The sequence below is a fragment of the Eptatretus burgeri genome, chromosome 11 (assembly GCF_056783735.1).
Source record: "Eptatretus burgeri isolate ZD-2024b chromosome 11, Ebu_testis_v1, whole genome shotgun sequence".
NCBI lineage: Eukaryota > Metazoa > Chordata > Myxini > Myxiniformes > Myxinidae > Eptatretus > Eptatretus burgeri.
In genome coordinates this window covers 42,897,330-42,913,290 of record NC_140971.1, presented here as the reverse complement: position 1 = coordinate 42,913,290, position 15,961 = coordinate 42,897,330, and the positions used below count along the sequence as shown (strand labels likewise).

General features: G+C 42.5%; 1 protein-coding gene across 9 annotated transcripts in view; it reads left to right on the top strand.

Annotated features, from left to right (window-relative positions):
* LOC147016956 (atos homolog protein A-like) overlaps positions 1 to 15,961 on the top strand; it is a 103,961-nt gene that overhangs the window by 39,239 nt on the left and 48,761 nt on the right. For 2 of the 9 annotated variants that reach the window (XM_085846252.1, XM_085846253.1), the window contains exon 2: positions 2,024 to 2,126. The exons of the other annotated variants lie outside the window; for them this stretch is intronic. The gene's annotated coding sequence lies outside the window, so the exon portion shown is untranslated. The remainder of the gene's footprint in view (positions 1 to 2,023; positions 2,127 to 15,961) is intronic. 9 annotated transcript variants of the gene reach the window in all.

Below are 15,961 nucleotides of genomic sequence, written 5' to 3'. Positions count from 1 at the left end.
AAGAGCATGAGGTTAATTTATGGAAATCCTAGTGATCTGGGGTAATTGATCAGGTGAAAGGTGATTGGTTATTTCCTCCAATTATGGGTGAGGGTTGTGATTGAGTCTTGTTTCTATATAACTGTGTAAAATTCTTTGACCATCTTGAAAATAAACGTTTTCATTGTAAACAAAAGCAGATGTTGATAAATTTAGGGTGTTGTAATGATTATGTTTTATTGAAGAAACACAAATTAATTGTATTTTACAATACTAGTGCGGGCCCGCACATGCGTGCCCATACGTGCAAAAAAAAAACTTTCAAACAAACACACGGGCCATTCCTTCGCTCACACGTGGCCATACGTGCAAAAAACAAAAAAAATAATTGTGACGTCAATTGTGCAAAAAAAAATAAAATGATGAAGAATTGTGACGTCAATCGCGATGTCATAGCACCATATCCTGTCATTGGTTAGTAAATAAATGGCCGTAACTTGGGAACCGCTTGTCCGGTTAATATCAAACCTTCAAAAGGCACATCTACAGGTCCCCAGAAATATTCCTGGCAAGTTTCAATTAGATCGGACCAGGGGTTGTCGAGAAACAGCGGTCGCAGACACACAGAGATTGCTGGAATTATATATAGACTAGTATGTGCCCGTAAAAAAAAAAAGAATAAATAAATATTCCAACCGCGAGCAACAAACAACAACCACACAGGCCGTTTCTTCGCTCTCGCGTGCCTGTACATGCGTGGCCCGGAAGTTCGCATATCACAGTTACGATGATTCGCAATCTAGGTTTTAATGGCCAATTATTCAATTAGCGCCAACGTATTTTGCCTTTTCGCAATGTCATCGCAAGGAAAAACAAAAAGAGAAGAGAAGAGAGAAAAAAAAATTACTTCCTGGTTCGGAGCACACCAGTACTCTGATGTTACCAAAATGTATGCACCGTCTCATATGAAAACGATCATAACTTGCGGCATTGTGTTTATCTATAAATGCGCATAAGAAATCGAGAAATTATTAGAATACATGGTCATCACTCTCCGCAAGTCTGTACATTGTAACCCGTAATGGGGAACGCGGCTGAGCTTCCCTTCCCCATCGGCCACGCCCACGCAACAACGTGTCTTGTCATTGGTTGGTAAATAAATGGCCATAACTTGGGAGGCACTTGTCCAATTAATATCAAACCTTGAAAAGGCACATCCTCAGGTCCCCAGCAATATACCTGGCAAGTTTCAATTAGATCGGACCAGAGGTTGTCGAGAAACAATGGTCACAGACACACACACACACACACACACACACACACACACACACACACACACACACACACACACACACACACACACACACACAGATTGCTGGAATTATAGATAGATTAATGGATGAAATTTCAATATTTGATGTCACCACCTTTTTCATGCAAAACTGCAGATATCCGTTTTGGAATGTATTCTTGCAATTTCTGTATAAATTCCATTGGGATATTGTTCCATGCATTCAGATATGTTTCCCATAATTCGTCTTTTGATGTTAATTGGCTTCTAATAATCCCAGACAGCTTGTATAATGTTAAGGCCAGGACTTTGAGTGGACCATTCTAATAGTTGTAGAGTTCTTCACTCTACTTTTCTTTGTAAATGTATTTTAACGACATTTGCAGTGCAATTGGGGTCATTGTCATGCTGGAAAACAAAGATGTCACTAATTGGCTTCCTTTCTGACTGGGATACCATGGTGGATTATGATCTGCTTGTACAGTACTTGTGAGCATTCATTATTCCTTCAACCCTTACCAAATCACCAACGTCAGCAGCAGAAATACATCCCCAAACCTGAACCAAGCCTCCACCATGTTTTACAATAAGCTGTAGACACATATCCTTATACTTCTCACTAACCCTCCTTCACTTTGTTCCAAAATTTCAAACTTTGACATCATTCCAAAGTACCTTTCCCCACTGATTATAATCCCAACTCAGATGTTCTTGGGCATATTTCACTCTCTTGGCTTTGTTATTTTTATGCAGAAAGGGCTTTTTGACAGCAACTCGCCCATGGAGACTACTTTTGATAAGAGACCTTCTGACACTCGAGTCCACTTGAACCCTTGATGTCGGTGCCAGTTCTTGTGTAAGTTCAGCACTTGATAATTTTTTACGTCTCCGCTGACAAAGTCGCTGGAGGCATTATGTTTTCAGGGTGGTTTTTCTATTTCTTAAGGAAGTTATCTTTAAGTATTGCTCATTTGTTTTACTGAGTTTCTTTGGCCCTCTAATCCGTTTTCTAACTTTTACATCTCCAGTCTCATGCTTCTGTATTGTTGCTAGAATGCCACATCTGGAAATGCAGTATCTGTTTTATGGGATATTTCTCTCTGGGAATTGCCTTCTTGGTGTAAAACTATTATTTTGAGTCTAGTTGAGTTGGACATCATTATCCTGGGTATGGTGTGGGTTTCTATTACTTGCAAGAGAGAAATTGCAAATTGGGGAAAAATATGGTGGCCTAAGCCTTTTGCACATAACTGCATAACCAAAAACTTTATCAAGACGAGAACAGTTCTCGGTAGAGTGCGTACCTCGTTTTGTATTCCACTGATAGACCGGATCTGTATTCGGACCTTCACAAAAATGTAATCTGCTTGTTCTTGTCAACTACCCAACTCGTACACCAAGTTTTGTCCACAACTTTTTGAAATATCATTCCATTCGTAGTTTTTGGCCTCATCTCTCAACGATGAAGAATCACTTGGAAAATATTTTTTTTAATTCCGATACAGATCAGATCTTCACCAATATCAAATCAATTCTTCCTTGTCACACACTCAACCTGTCTTCCAAGTTTTGTCTGAATCTGTCCACAACTTTTTGAGATATCCTGCTCATAAATAGACGGGGTTGAAAACATAACCTCCGTCCACCTTCGGTTGAAAAGGTAACAAAGTGGGATTGAAATAAGGCACAGCATTGAAAGAAGTTGAATACTATCAACTGAATAATTCTCAAAATATGAGTATTAGAGAAGTTAAGAAACTTAAACATGAAGGAAATCAAAAAAATAGTGAAGAACAATGGAAGCTTAAAATCAAGCGGTGCGATGCATGACAAGAGGTGCTGAGATTTTTGCCATTAAAGTAGAAAAGGGAAACGTCATCACAAACGGGTCACCTCGTTAAACATGCATAAGAATTATATGAACAACTCTACAGTGAGAAAGTAGAACTTACCATTATGTCAGACATAACAAATAACAGTGAAGCCATCTCACCAGTGACTATTGATGAAGATTAAATTGTTGTTGATGTGATCAAAGATTGTGGTGAACTGCTGCACTGTAAATTCACAAAACATTTCAAAGTGCTCAGAAAGTCGAAAAATCCACGTAACTTTGAAGAACTCTGAGCTGTTAGTGATCCACATAAAAGGAGATAAAGGTGGACCTAAAGAATTACCATCCAATTAGCCTTCTCTTCAGTACTTATGAAATGTTTACAACAATTATCACGAACAGACTTGGGATTGAACGAAACAACTAACCATGGCAGCAAGCAGGCACTGGTTTAAGAAGTAGTTACTCAACAATGGACCACCTTCATACAGTAAATCAGCTTCTGGAGAGATCAACCTGGAATATAAACTTCCTTTGCATCTCGCGTTCGTTGAGTTATGAAAAAGCCTTCAACTCTGTTGAAGTAAATGCCGTCATAAAGCTCTCTCCATCACATAAATGTGAACTCGACATGCTGTCCATCAATATATTAAGCGAGGTATGCGATGGTGGGTGGAACAGTAACCTTGAAACTGCACCAAAATAGTGGTAAGATCAAGATCGAAAGAGGATTCAGAGAGGGACAACCTCACCACAATTGTTCACGACGTGCACTTGGAGTTCCAGTTAAACTGTGGGAAAATAGAGAAATGAATGTCGATGATGAAAGATTACTTCATCTGCGATTTACAGATGACATCGTTTTAATTTCAAACAATGCTGAAGAACTGAAAATCAGGATTGAAGAGCTCGATTTGTAAAGTCAAAAGATGGGATTAAAAATGCTTAACTCAATATGACCAAAACACAATTAATGTTCAACTGCGATGCAAAAAAGGAACAGATTCAAATTGATCTTTGCACACTTGAAGAAACTGACAATTGCATTTACTTAGAACAACTCATACATGAAGAAGAAAAGAGACCAACTGGAGCAGGATGAGCAGAATTTTGAAAATTAAGTTATATATCCTGAAAAGTAAACTCTCCTTCCAAGCAATGACTTGTGAAAGTGAAACATGGTCTCTAACAAAGGATTGAGAAAACCTTGATCACGATGCAAATAACCACGGAAAGATGCCGTCTTGACTGACGGTAGACAAAAGGGAGTAGAAGCGAAACAAATGGATCAGATGGAAAAGAAAATTCCTTAATGTTCTGGTCGCAGTCAAAAAAGCTGAAATTGAAGTCATTCAGACACACAGCATGAAAACCAGATAACTTGTGCACAACAATAATTATTACAAACTAACAACCGATAGAGAAGGCCCTGGGGGAAGAAGAGGTTCACAAAAATCAGATGGATAGATGAAATTGAAAAAAATTCCTGGAGAACAATGGCCTAAAATTACATTGAGTTGAATATAATAGAACATGTTAATGGAGGCCTTCGTCACATCACCATAATGCACTGAATAGGCTGTTCAAGTCAAGGCTCAAATCAGATTGTCAATTTTTCTTTTTTCATCTGTTCTGGCTTCAGAAAGAAATCAATCAAGAAGAAATCAATCAATCAGAGAGAAATCAACCCATGACTCGACGCAATTATTATTTATTTAACAATTCAAAGTCTTTTGGGCCCGATGGGGGTGCTGACAGCACGAGGACATGAGTGAAAGCCAGGAAGAACAGGTTGAATGAGAGATGACTGTTTTCAGGCACAGCTTGCAAAACCACCATGCCTGATTAGACTTTGGTGCAGTGGAAATACCTTGTGAGTGTTGGCAGTATGTACAGTGGTAGACATTGTGGATTCAGCAAAGGGAGCCTTGATATAATGGGCAGCTTATAAAATGGTGCAGTCGAACTGTAGACTCGTGAAGAGAGACGGAAATGCCACCAAACACCACCACCACCACCTGAGCGTGTGCTGTTATATCCATGGCTACCGGTGAACCCACTCCAAAAACTTGTCTTTCCTCTCCTCTTTGATCCTCATCTTTGTCTTGGTTGTATCACTCGGTGTCCTTCATTGCTCAGCTATCCACTATTCTGGTCTGCCAAAAAAGACAAAGCAAAAGACACACAGGCACTGATGTTTCAGGTCACCCTTTGTAGCTTGACCCGATGAAGGATAAACACCCGAAACTTGCCCTGATGAAAGATAGACAGCTATATGACATGCTATACAGTGAAGGATAGATCGTCAGTGCTTTTGTACTTTTTGCTTGCTTCCTTCTGGCAACAAAGCTACCCCTTTTCCATTATTCATCAACCATTCTGTAATGCCAATGCAGGTTGATAATAATAATTGCTGGACTTAGCATGATTTTCCATGTTGTACTCTGCCCAGATCTCTTTAACTGCTGCTCTCCATAACCCCTCTAACCCCGCTCCTTACTATTGCCTGTGCATCCCTTAAATGTTCTCCAGGCACTCCATTCCCAATCACTCTTTGAACCAGTCTACCAATCCAACAGACAGTTGGAGCAACTGCAAGTTTGAACGAGCCAATACATGACTCTCAAAATGGCCTGTGAATGCTAAACAAGGCCTTTTAGTCATGTACTGTGTAGGTGTTTACACTGACTCGGTTCTGCTGGTCGTGCACTTTTAACCTGTCATTGCTCGTGCAAAATCTGTGATTCAAATATAATCTTTCACACATAATTATTTTCAGCATCTTGTATTTAAAAGGAGCTCGGACTTGGCATGCCGATGTGCGTGCGTGCATCCTTCCCTCCGTCCATCAACAATTTGTCCAATAGGGAATACCAGTGCAGTACAGCAATACCAGTGCAACTGTGATCCATCTTCGTTTGTGGAAACACAGGCTGCGGCAAACCGGTTGAAATTGGGTAAAGCGACTGGGATCTGTGGCGTCCAGCCTGAACTTCTCAAGGCTGGTGGAAATGCTGTACTCATGTCATTACATGCAGTTCTGTGCCTTGCCTGGAACACAGGCATCATACCAACTGACTGGAAGAGAGGGGCCTTGTTGTCCCCTTCTGGAAAGGGAAGGGTGATCGCCAAGACTGCAACAACTACCGAGGGGTGATGCTGCTCTCAGTGCCGGGCAAGGTCTTTGCTCAGATAATTATTGATAGGGTTCACCACCATCTGCTTGAGCACCAGCACACGGAGCAGTCAGGCTTTACACCAAAGAGGTCAACAATCGACTGTGTCCTTGCTCTTCGGGTCCTCACCGAACGCAGGCGAGAGTTTTGGCAGGGGCTGCTTGTGGCTTATGTTGATCTCTGTAAAGTGATCGATTCAGTGAATCGGGATGCCCTCTGGAGGATTCTTGGTCTTCTTGGGGTGCTACCAAAACTGATCAATCTGATGTCTGAACTCTACTCTGGTACTGAGAGTGCTGTGAAGTGTGGTGGTACCATCTCTGACTTATTTCCAGTTGTTACTGGAGTTCATCAGAGGTGTGTAATGGCCCCCACACTTTTCAGCGCTTGTATGGACTGGATTCTCGGGAGGATGTTGGAGAGATCAAGCTGCAGTGCATCGTTTGGGAATGTCAAGATCTCTGACCTTGATTTCGCAGATGATGCAGTCATCTTTGTGGAGACTCTGGATATCCTTTTTGGGGTCCTCGACGTGCTGAATGAGGAGTCGGAGCTGCTGGGATTACGGGTTTCCTGGGTCAAAACTAAGATCCAGGCTTTCAATGACATCTTGGATGCTGCTATCCTGTCTGTACCTGTTTTTAGTGAGGATGTTGAAGTCACGGAGGGATTCACTTACCTTGGCAGTGATATTAATGTCTCCGCTGGCTGTGAGCCAGAGGTCAACAGATGTCTGGGTCAGGCCTGGAGAGTCATGGATTCACTGAATCATGGGGTGTGGTGCTGTCTGTACCTGCGCAAGAGGATGAAAGTCTTCAGGTCCTTGGTGCTTCCAGTCTTGCTCTATGGATGTGAGACTTGGACTCTGACCAGGGATCTGAGATGGAGATTTAATTCCTTTGGTACCAGGTCTCTTCAGAGAATCCTTGGCTATCACTGGTTCGACTTTGTGTCCAACGAGCTGTTGCTGAGAGAGACTCAAATGAGATTTGTTACCTGCATGGTCCGTGACCGTCAGCTGTGGCTGTATGGACATGTGGCTCGTTTTCCTGACGCTGATCGTACTCACCAGATTCTCTCAGCGAGGGAGCCTTGTCAGTGGAGGAGTCCAATGGGCTGACCGGTTGTGGTTGCAGCAGGTTGATCAGCATCTCAAGGAGATGGGGATGGGCCAGGCATATGCCTGGGGGATGGCCAGACGGAGGTCCCTGGAGTACTGGCGGAAAGTGGACGCAGCGACGTGCTGCTCCGGCCCATGCTCCCATACCTGACCTCACAATACACGTTATAGCAATACATGCATACACACATACATGAACGAGGAGAGTTTGTTTCCTGGCATGGCCCGTGCTTAATACATATCCCAGACAGTTTGATCAAAAGAAGGAAGAGGGGGGGGAGGGGGGTGAGAATTTTTTATTTTATTTTGAACTTCCTCTTGGTGTGTTGTTGTATGTTATTTGGAATTCAGCATCTAAAAAGACTGTGATGAATATCCCATTAACCCTTTCCCCCTCCTTGCTTCCTGAGTGTAAAGCGAGGCCAGGATCTATTCACCACCTAATTTTATTTTTTCCTTTAACAACAACCGTTTTGTTTAGCAGTATGCAAAGATTGGTATTCCCGTCAGCGAAGTGAGGGATTTTGCGTCCTAGTTCCGACAAGATTGGCAATTTCAAAATGGTTAACCATAATCGTTCCGTTCCTGAATGCAAATCAAACTCATGGAAATATAGGAATATGAGAGGTGTCGAGTTCCTATCATTACCTGTTAATACGTTCTAGCAGAGATAGTAGATATATCCAGGGGTGCATCCTGCCAGAGCACAGCGCTGGCACCTCAATCCATCCAAAGCAGGGCTTAACTCTGCAACAGTTTAACAAAAAAACATGAAAAAACAACAACAAATCACTACTATACGTTCATGATTGGTTGAGTTATTGTGCCTCTTTTTGCTTTCATGGTCAAGTAATCGGGGTCAAAGCTTGTCCCAAAGCTTGGATATGTCAATATGTTGGACACTTTGTCTCAGGTGCGATATTATAACAACTGGAAGCACCCGCTCCCAATGGGAGCAGTCAGGGGGGTGGGGGGGTGTTATCCTTATTGAAACGTGCAATTCAAAATACCTCTCCAAAATACCTCTCGCTGCACAATTCAAAACACTTTACTGCACCGGAAAATGTGGGGACAGAAATACTGTGCTCTAAAGGGTGAGGCCTTGTAATACCCTCTCTCATCGAGAGTGGCATTACACGATGCACATTTGCAGAGAAAGTTTCCCCCTTCCCCACCCCCTCCCCCCCCCACAACCAAAGAACACCAGTAAAGATATGAACACTCCCATACACCAATTGGGGTTATGTTGATCCTATGTAGCAAGTCTGGATGTAATCGGCCCAGAACTGTAGGAGGAGGCCCACGAAAAACAAACAAAACCACACAAACATCAGTACGTGTATTATCGTGGGGATATAGGTTGTAAGCAACACAGACCCATATAAATTGCTGAATACAGCAAGGTCCAGAAGCGAGACAAACTTACCAACCATTTTATCTCCAGATTTAGTGAATTATGTTTTCTTTACAAAAAGTATTTACACCCTGGAAGACATGAATTGATGAAAAACTTTGGTTGCCCACAACTTGTTGAAGTCTGGGTGGATCATGTTCTTGTGAAGAATGGATATCACACTGTACGAGCAAAGGTAGGCCGATAATGCATCAACAACATAGACACCTGTTGGCAGAGTCGATAAGCATGACAATATATGATATATTTATGTATGTATGTAAGAAGATATATATATATATATATATATATATATATATATATATATATATATATATATATATATATATATATATATATATATATATATCTTCTTCTTCTTTCGGCTGCTCCCGTTAGGGGTCGCCACAGCGGATCATCCGCATGATCCACATAGTGATTTGGCACATGTTTTACGCCGGATGCCCTTCCTGACACAACCCTGGTCGCCTCTTATGACACAGGGATATGGTACACCTATTTTAACCGGGGTATACACCGGCCCAGTATACTGGTACTCATTTCGCCGACCTCAGAAGGATGACAGGCTGAGTCAACCCCCTGGTGTATTAATTCAGCGGCCCAACGGGGCTTGAACTCAGGACCATTTGGATCCCAAGCCGCTGCCCTAACCACTGCGCCAACACCAGGCATATATGTAAATATATATATATATATATATATATATATATATGTATGTATATGTATGTATATGTATGTATATGTATGTATATGTATATATATATATATATATATATATATATATATATATATATATATATATATATATATATATATATATATATATATATATATATATATATATATATATATATATATATATATATATATATATATATATATATTTTTTTTTTTATTTTATTTTATTTTACTATATTTTACTATATTTTACTATATTATATATTATATATTATATATACATACATATAATATGTATGTTAACATCGTGCTTTTATCTGCTCTGCCATCTCCTTCAAAACTTGGATGTTTGCCTCACCCCAAAACTTTATCTTCTTTCCTCAATTCAAAGAAAGACAAATACTAATGTGAAAGATTACTAAAGAACTAATACTGGCAAACAGGACACCTGTTGAACGTCCATCCGAGGAACAGGTCACTTATTGATGGATCACCCTGCCTGTGAAGCACCGGGATGACAGTTTATAGCTGGTTCGGGATTCAAACCCAGGCTAGACAGCTTAGAGGTGAATGTGCATACCTCGAGGTACAAGGCCATCCCATCAGCCCTCACCAAGTGGTGCTAAATAACATTTTTACAGCACGTCGACATCACGCTGTTATATAATTGGCTATTCTGTCCGGTGTTTTCTGTCACGTCTTCTGTTACACTTATGGCCATGTACGTCCCTTTGATCTGAGGGCTATAAATAGAAATTTGTCCAACGTCACAACTCTTCCCATCATGCATGCTAATTCACCTTGTCTACATTTAAATTTTATAACTGCAAAATTGTTTCATCGTTCTTAACCTAGACTTCTACTGCCCCCCAGCCGCGCGATATCAAAGTGTTCGCTTCTTGTTTATTGGACTTCTCTTTATTTCTTAAGTTACACTGTTTTGTCAAAAAACGGTGGTTTTGGAGACAAATTGGATCAAACGTTTTCTTAAAAGGGGGATTCTGAATGTGTGTGTGTGTGTGTGTGTGTGTGTGTGTGTGTGTGTGTGTGTGTGTGTGTGTGTGTGTGTGTGTGTGTGTGTGTGTGTGTGTGTGTGTGTGTGTGTGTGTGTGTGTGTGTGTGTGTGTGTGTGTGTGTGTGTGTGTGTGTGTGTGTGAGAGAGAGTGAACTGTAACGCTTGTTTCGCATGGTAAAATGAGCATATTTCATTTGATACCCATTTTGGGGACCCAAATGGTTCGTGTCATGTTGAAACATGGCACGAAACCACTGGATATAACATACATACACACACACGGACGGACGGACACACACACACACACACACACACACACACACACACACACACACACACACACATGGATGGACGGACACACACACATGGACGGACACATGGACGTTTCACCTCTTCACAATAGATGCGAATATCTAGTATTTCTCTTGCAGCCCTTGAACCAAACGACACTATGACCTTTAAATTGGTGTTGAGAAGCATTTAAACCAGATATGGTGTCTCCCTCTGGGAAGTCTGCCTGAATGTTGGGAATTATAGCATGGCTTTCTGATTGCTGACTCCATTAAATAAATTACCAAGCCGGCCATGTTCACACGAGGTCATCCCACAAGGCTCAAAATCCACTCGTTAACAGGGATGATAGGGGAGGTCAGCTAGAACTCCCTGCCCACATTGTCCGGAGTTTTTGCAGTACTACTACAGTACTGCAGTAGGACAAAATGCTGTCCTACATTTTGCAGGCTACAAAATATCAGTTTCTTTCGGCGAGTCGATCAGAAAATTCTCCAAATATTTTTTGTGCAGGGGCACACCCTTTTCTCGCAGGTACGTTTCCAAGTATTTTCGACTTCTTTCAAAGCGTTGTGAGCCGTTCTTAGGTCACAATCCATTTTTTGTACACACAATATACCGATAGACTTCGTTGCTAGGGTTTCTGCACATACATGCACACCGAGCATTCTGGGGCAGATTACATCATTTTTAAAGTCACACATTAGGAGTGGACATGCAAATAAATGTTCAAATTGTCAGTCCACCTGCAGATTTGTAGTCAGCGCAGGTTAATCGGAAAGGGTCTCAAATAAATTAAAGATTACTGAAAAATCTGCTGTCCATCTAACACTAACATCTAACACTTTTAATGGGATTATCAAAAATAAGATAATTATTATTTCCCAGACTCGGTGACATAATGTTTCGAGCATACCCTCTGAGTCTGGGAGGTTGGCGGTTCAAACCCCTGCTGAGTCCGAGAAAAGAGTTTTAAAATGGTACGTGCTGCTTCCTTGCACGAAGCTCAGAATTTGAAAAGGAAAGAGAACGGACAAGTAACCATTGCACAGACTTGATGGACCCAATGGCCGCCTCCTGCGTTGAAGTTCCTTTTAAGGGAACTCGTATTAAATGTACACATGAAAACCACCATTTGCTTATCAGGTTAAAATGCACACAGGAAGGTCGCTGTTTAATATTTAATGTACAGGAAGGTAGCTGCATGACTGACCAAAATGGTCACTGGTCTGGTCATATCATCATCATCGTCGGTCTTTCTTCTGTTAAGTCAAATACTTTTTTAAAAAGTAAAACAGAGAGAAGCAACTGAAGTATTGATTAGATTTTGTTGAGGTGTTTTAATGGCTGTTCCACTGGCTTACGACCTTTAGGTCTTGAGTTCATGCCCCATTGGCTGCTGAATTCACACCAAGTGGGGTTGACTCGGCCTGTCATCTTTCCGAGGTCAGTGAAATGGATACAAGTGTACTGGTAGAGGGGCACAGCATCAGCGGCACAGCCACGCTTCCAAGAAATGATAGCTCCCCGGCAGCTGAGCTGCCATACGCAAGAACAGAACAGAATGGCTGTTCCTCCACTGCAGTGTTAATAGCCAATAGAGGTAGTTTAATAACTTCTCAACCTGTCATCTCATTTTATTAAAAAAAAAATTAAGTTGTTCATAAAAATGCTATACTTTATCTCAATTTTTTTTCTTATGATCGAGGCATTATGCTATAGCCAGGTACAGTTGGAGGTGAGGCTTTCGTAGAACACATTGATCATCACCCACCCATCCCCCTCCCCAAACTCTCCTCCCCCAATTTCCCTCCTTTTTACCTCCACATCTGGGCTAATTAAACATGTTCAAACAATCTATTTTCTTGTAATTTTCCCATTAATTTTTCTAACAGCTTTTTACCGCAGAGTGGGGGGACAACACCACTCTCCCTCTACTCCCTCCACCCTTTCCTTTCCCTTCCCTTCCATTCTCTGCACAATATTCTCTTATTGACTTCCCTTTGTTGCTCACACTTTCCAGACCCGCCTCCCATGACCCCCAACTTTGCACTTCATTAACTCACCTCACACTTTCTCAGCCAAACTGTCAGGATAACTCAGTAGTCGGGTTGTTATCTGCACGTTTAGTGTTTCTCCGATTCCTGTTGTTCACAGGCAGGGAATTGCGTTCAAGTAAATGCCATAAGATCTGTCCCATCTGCTTGCGCTTGCATGTATGCGTGTGAATATCCCGTGGAATTTTTCAAGCGGAGTAGGCCAAAACTGACCACTACTGCCAAATTCCTTCCTCTTGATCTACAGTGCTTGGTCCTTATCCATCTGCCACCAGGAAATGGCGAGCTGCACTGAGAGTACTTACGGTCATAGCAGAGTTGTTTAAATCCTTTCGGTTGTGAGATTCAGCTTTCATCCTTCTGTAGAAGTGCTCCCTCGTTTTGAAGTATTACCCACATTTCCATTCATTTATAAGTGGTGGAACCTCAATCCTGTCCCATTCTTCCACAATGGTCTTCCAATCCCCTGAAACCTTGAACTTTCCACATTTTTGGGTTTGAATACGATTAAAATACAAAGAGCGCTTCGTCTTCACAGTTGTAGACAGCACCTACAAAAAGCATCTCACAGTCATCAGGTATGACTATTTGAAATGTAACAAAGCCACAGACCTGTGAGTGGTGGCCAGTAGTAGCCACTATGCTATTCTCAGCCCCTCCCTAAAGCCCATTATCTGCTTGTTGCTACGCTCAGCTGTTTGCTGTGTGCGTGGCATGGAAGGAAGTCAGCAGCTGTTTGTTGCGTGATGGTAGTTGATTGGATTGAAAGGTAGGCCATAAAAAGTTCACAACTGCCACATGGTTGTTGCTGGCATTAAAGGAAAGGAACACCAGTTCCTTTTTGGAGGTCTTTTGTTGTTCATTCCTTGGTGGGAGTGTGGGTGTTGAATGTGGAGGGTCAGAGCAATAGTGAGTCTGTTTCACTTTAAGTGCAATGAATTGCCAATACCTACGTTTGTTTCACAAGTACTGTTATTTTTAAACCGAACTTGACATCGGAATTTAGCAAGACAGAATCAATGGCTGGGCTTGCACAAAGTTTTGAACAACCCACTTCTTGCACAAGAGGACTATGCTTTGTCAGCTGCTACACAAGTCGAGCTTGTTTGGGTTTTGCACGCATGCATGAGGCCTATCGAGAGCTATAAGCGTTAAGACGTTTATTCATTTGCCTTTACCAATTTCATCGTATTGTATCGATGAGGAAATGAAATCGCAGCGACATATCCTTTGAGTACTCTTGCTATCTTCGGCTAAGTGCTCTTCTCTAGATTGTTTGCACTGCCTGCCAGGATTCTGATATACTGCAGTGGTGCTGTCCCCACGTCATAGTATCGAACTCGACCGCAAGCGTGTGGGCATTTGAGATATAAATTGCCACACCTGAATTCCATCTCGTGTATACAAGTGTGATTTCTTTCATCCGTTGACTTTGCAGCTGTGGAGGTAAGGTGGGACGTAAGTTTGTTTCATAAATGCACAACGAGTCCCACAGTGTGCATTTTTTTAGGATTTTTTTATGACCCGTTTTGGATAAAACATCCACACATATTATGATGGTTGATCACTGAAGAGGTGAGGTCATCGAATGCTGCAGCTATCGCACATTCATGAAATAATATATGAAGTAATGGGACCACGGTGGCTGGGCAGACATCATGACTTGACAGTTGGTCTAGCGAGTAGCTTTCTGGCAGCCACTCTTTGCCACAGCCAATGGGCTGCCTGCTCCTGTTGCTAGGGCCTGTCTGGGGAAAGCCAAAGGCAGGGAGTGCAGCTGTAGGCTCAGGTTAGATGGTCTGTTGCTCAGCGGAACAGCTGCATTGTTAGTTTATGGTCTGCGCAGTGGCAGGGCTGGACAGGTGAGATGGTTTGCATTTTGCACCGTTGTCCAGGCCATATTCAGGGATTGACGACAAGGGAATCTGAGTGTAGGTTGGATAAAACTCCCAAGTTTTCTTTTTTTTCTTCTTGTATCGACAGAGTTTGTATGCCTGTGGTTTTGTGCATTCTTTTCTGCCGTCTGCCGTCGGAATGGATAGTCGGCAATCACTCGTTGCAATATGTGCTGAGAGCGAAAGACAGGTTGCAAACATATGCCTTCTGTTGAGTGGAGGTGTTTTTGGTAAACTGGGGGTGGAAAAGGGGGGGGGTTGGATGGGGGAGGGAAGGATGATGCTTGTGTGGTGGTGGGTTGTGTTGGATAAAGTAGGATCTCCCTGGCTTCAAACTTGTCTTGAAAGCAAACTTGTTTTGTGTTTCTGTGTTCTCCTGAATGCGTTGTCAGATGAAACCCATTGGAAGTTCATTGGACGCAAGAGTGGAGGATATATATTTATTACCATGTCGTTTATTGTAAGCCGTTAAGCGTATTTTATTTTTTTGTTGTAAAATGAAAGCCGCTCCTCCCTCCATCCTCGCCACCCCCTCCACCACTCCGTCCCTTTCCAGCATCAGTTTTGAATTTGATCAATCAAATGTACTTTATTCTTGACACAGCATGGTTGATGGCAAAGCAGTTTATGGGAAAATGTAAGACTGCTGGACAGTTTGGGTCATGCTGGGCAGTTTGGGTCATGCTGGGCAGTTTGGGTCATGCTGGGCAGTTTGGGTCATGCTGGGCAGTTTGGGTCATGCTGGGCAGTCTGGGTCATGCTGGGCAGTCTGGGTCATGCTGGGCAGTCTGGGTCATGCTGGGCAGTTTGGGTCATGCTGGGCAGTCTGGGTCATGCTTCGTGGTTTAGGTCATGCTGGACGGTTTGGGTCATGCTGGGCTGTTTTGGTCATGCTGGATGGTTTGGGTCATGCTGGACGGTTTGGGTCATGCTGGACGGTTTGGGTCATGCTGGACGGTTTGGGTCATGCTGGACGGTTTGGGTCATGTTGGACGGTTTTGGTCATGCTGGGAGGTTTGGATCATTCTGGGCGGTTTGGGTCATGCTGGACGGTTTGGTTCATGCTGGACGGTTTGGGTCATGCTGGACGGTTTGGGTCATGCTGGACGGTTTGGGTCATGCTGGACGGTTTGGGTCATGCTGGACGGTTTGGGTCATGCTGGGCAGTTTTGGTCATGCTGTACGGTTTGGGTCATGCTGGGCAGTTTTGG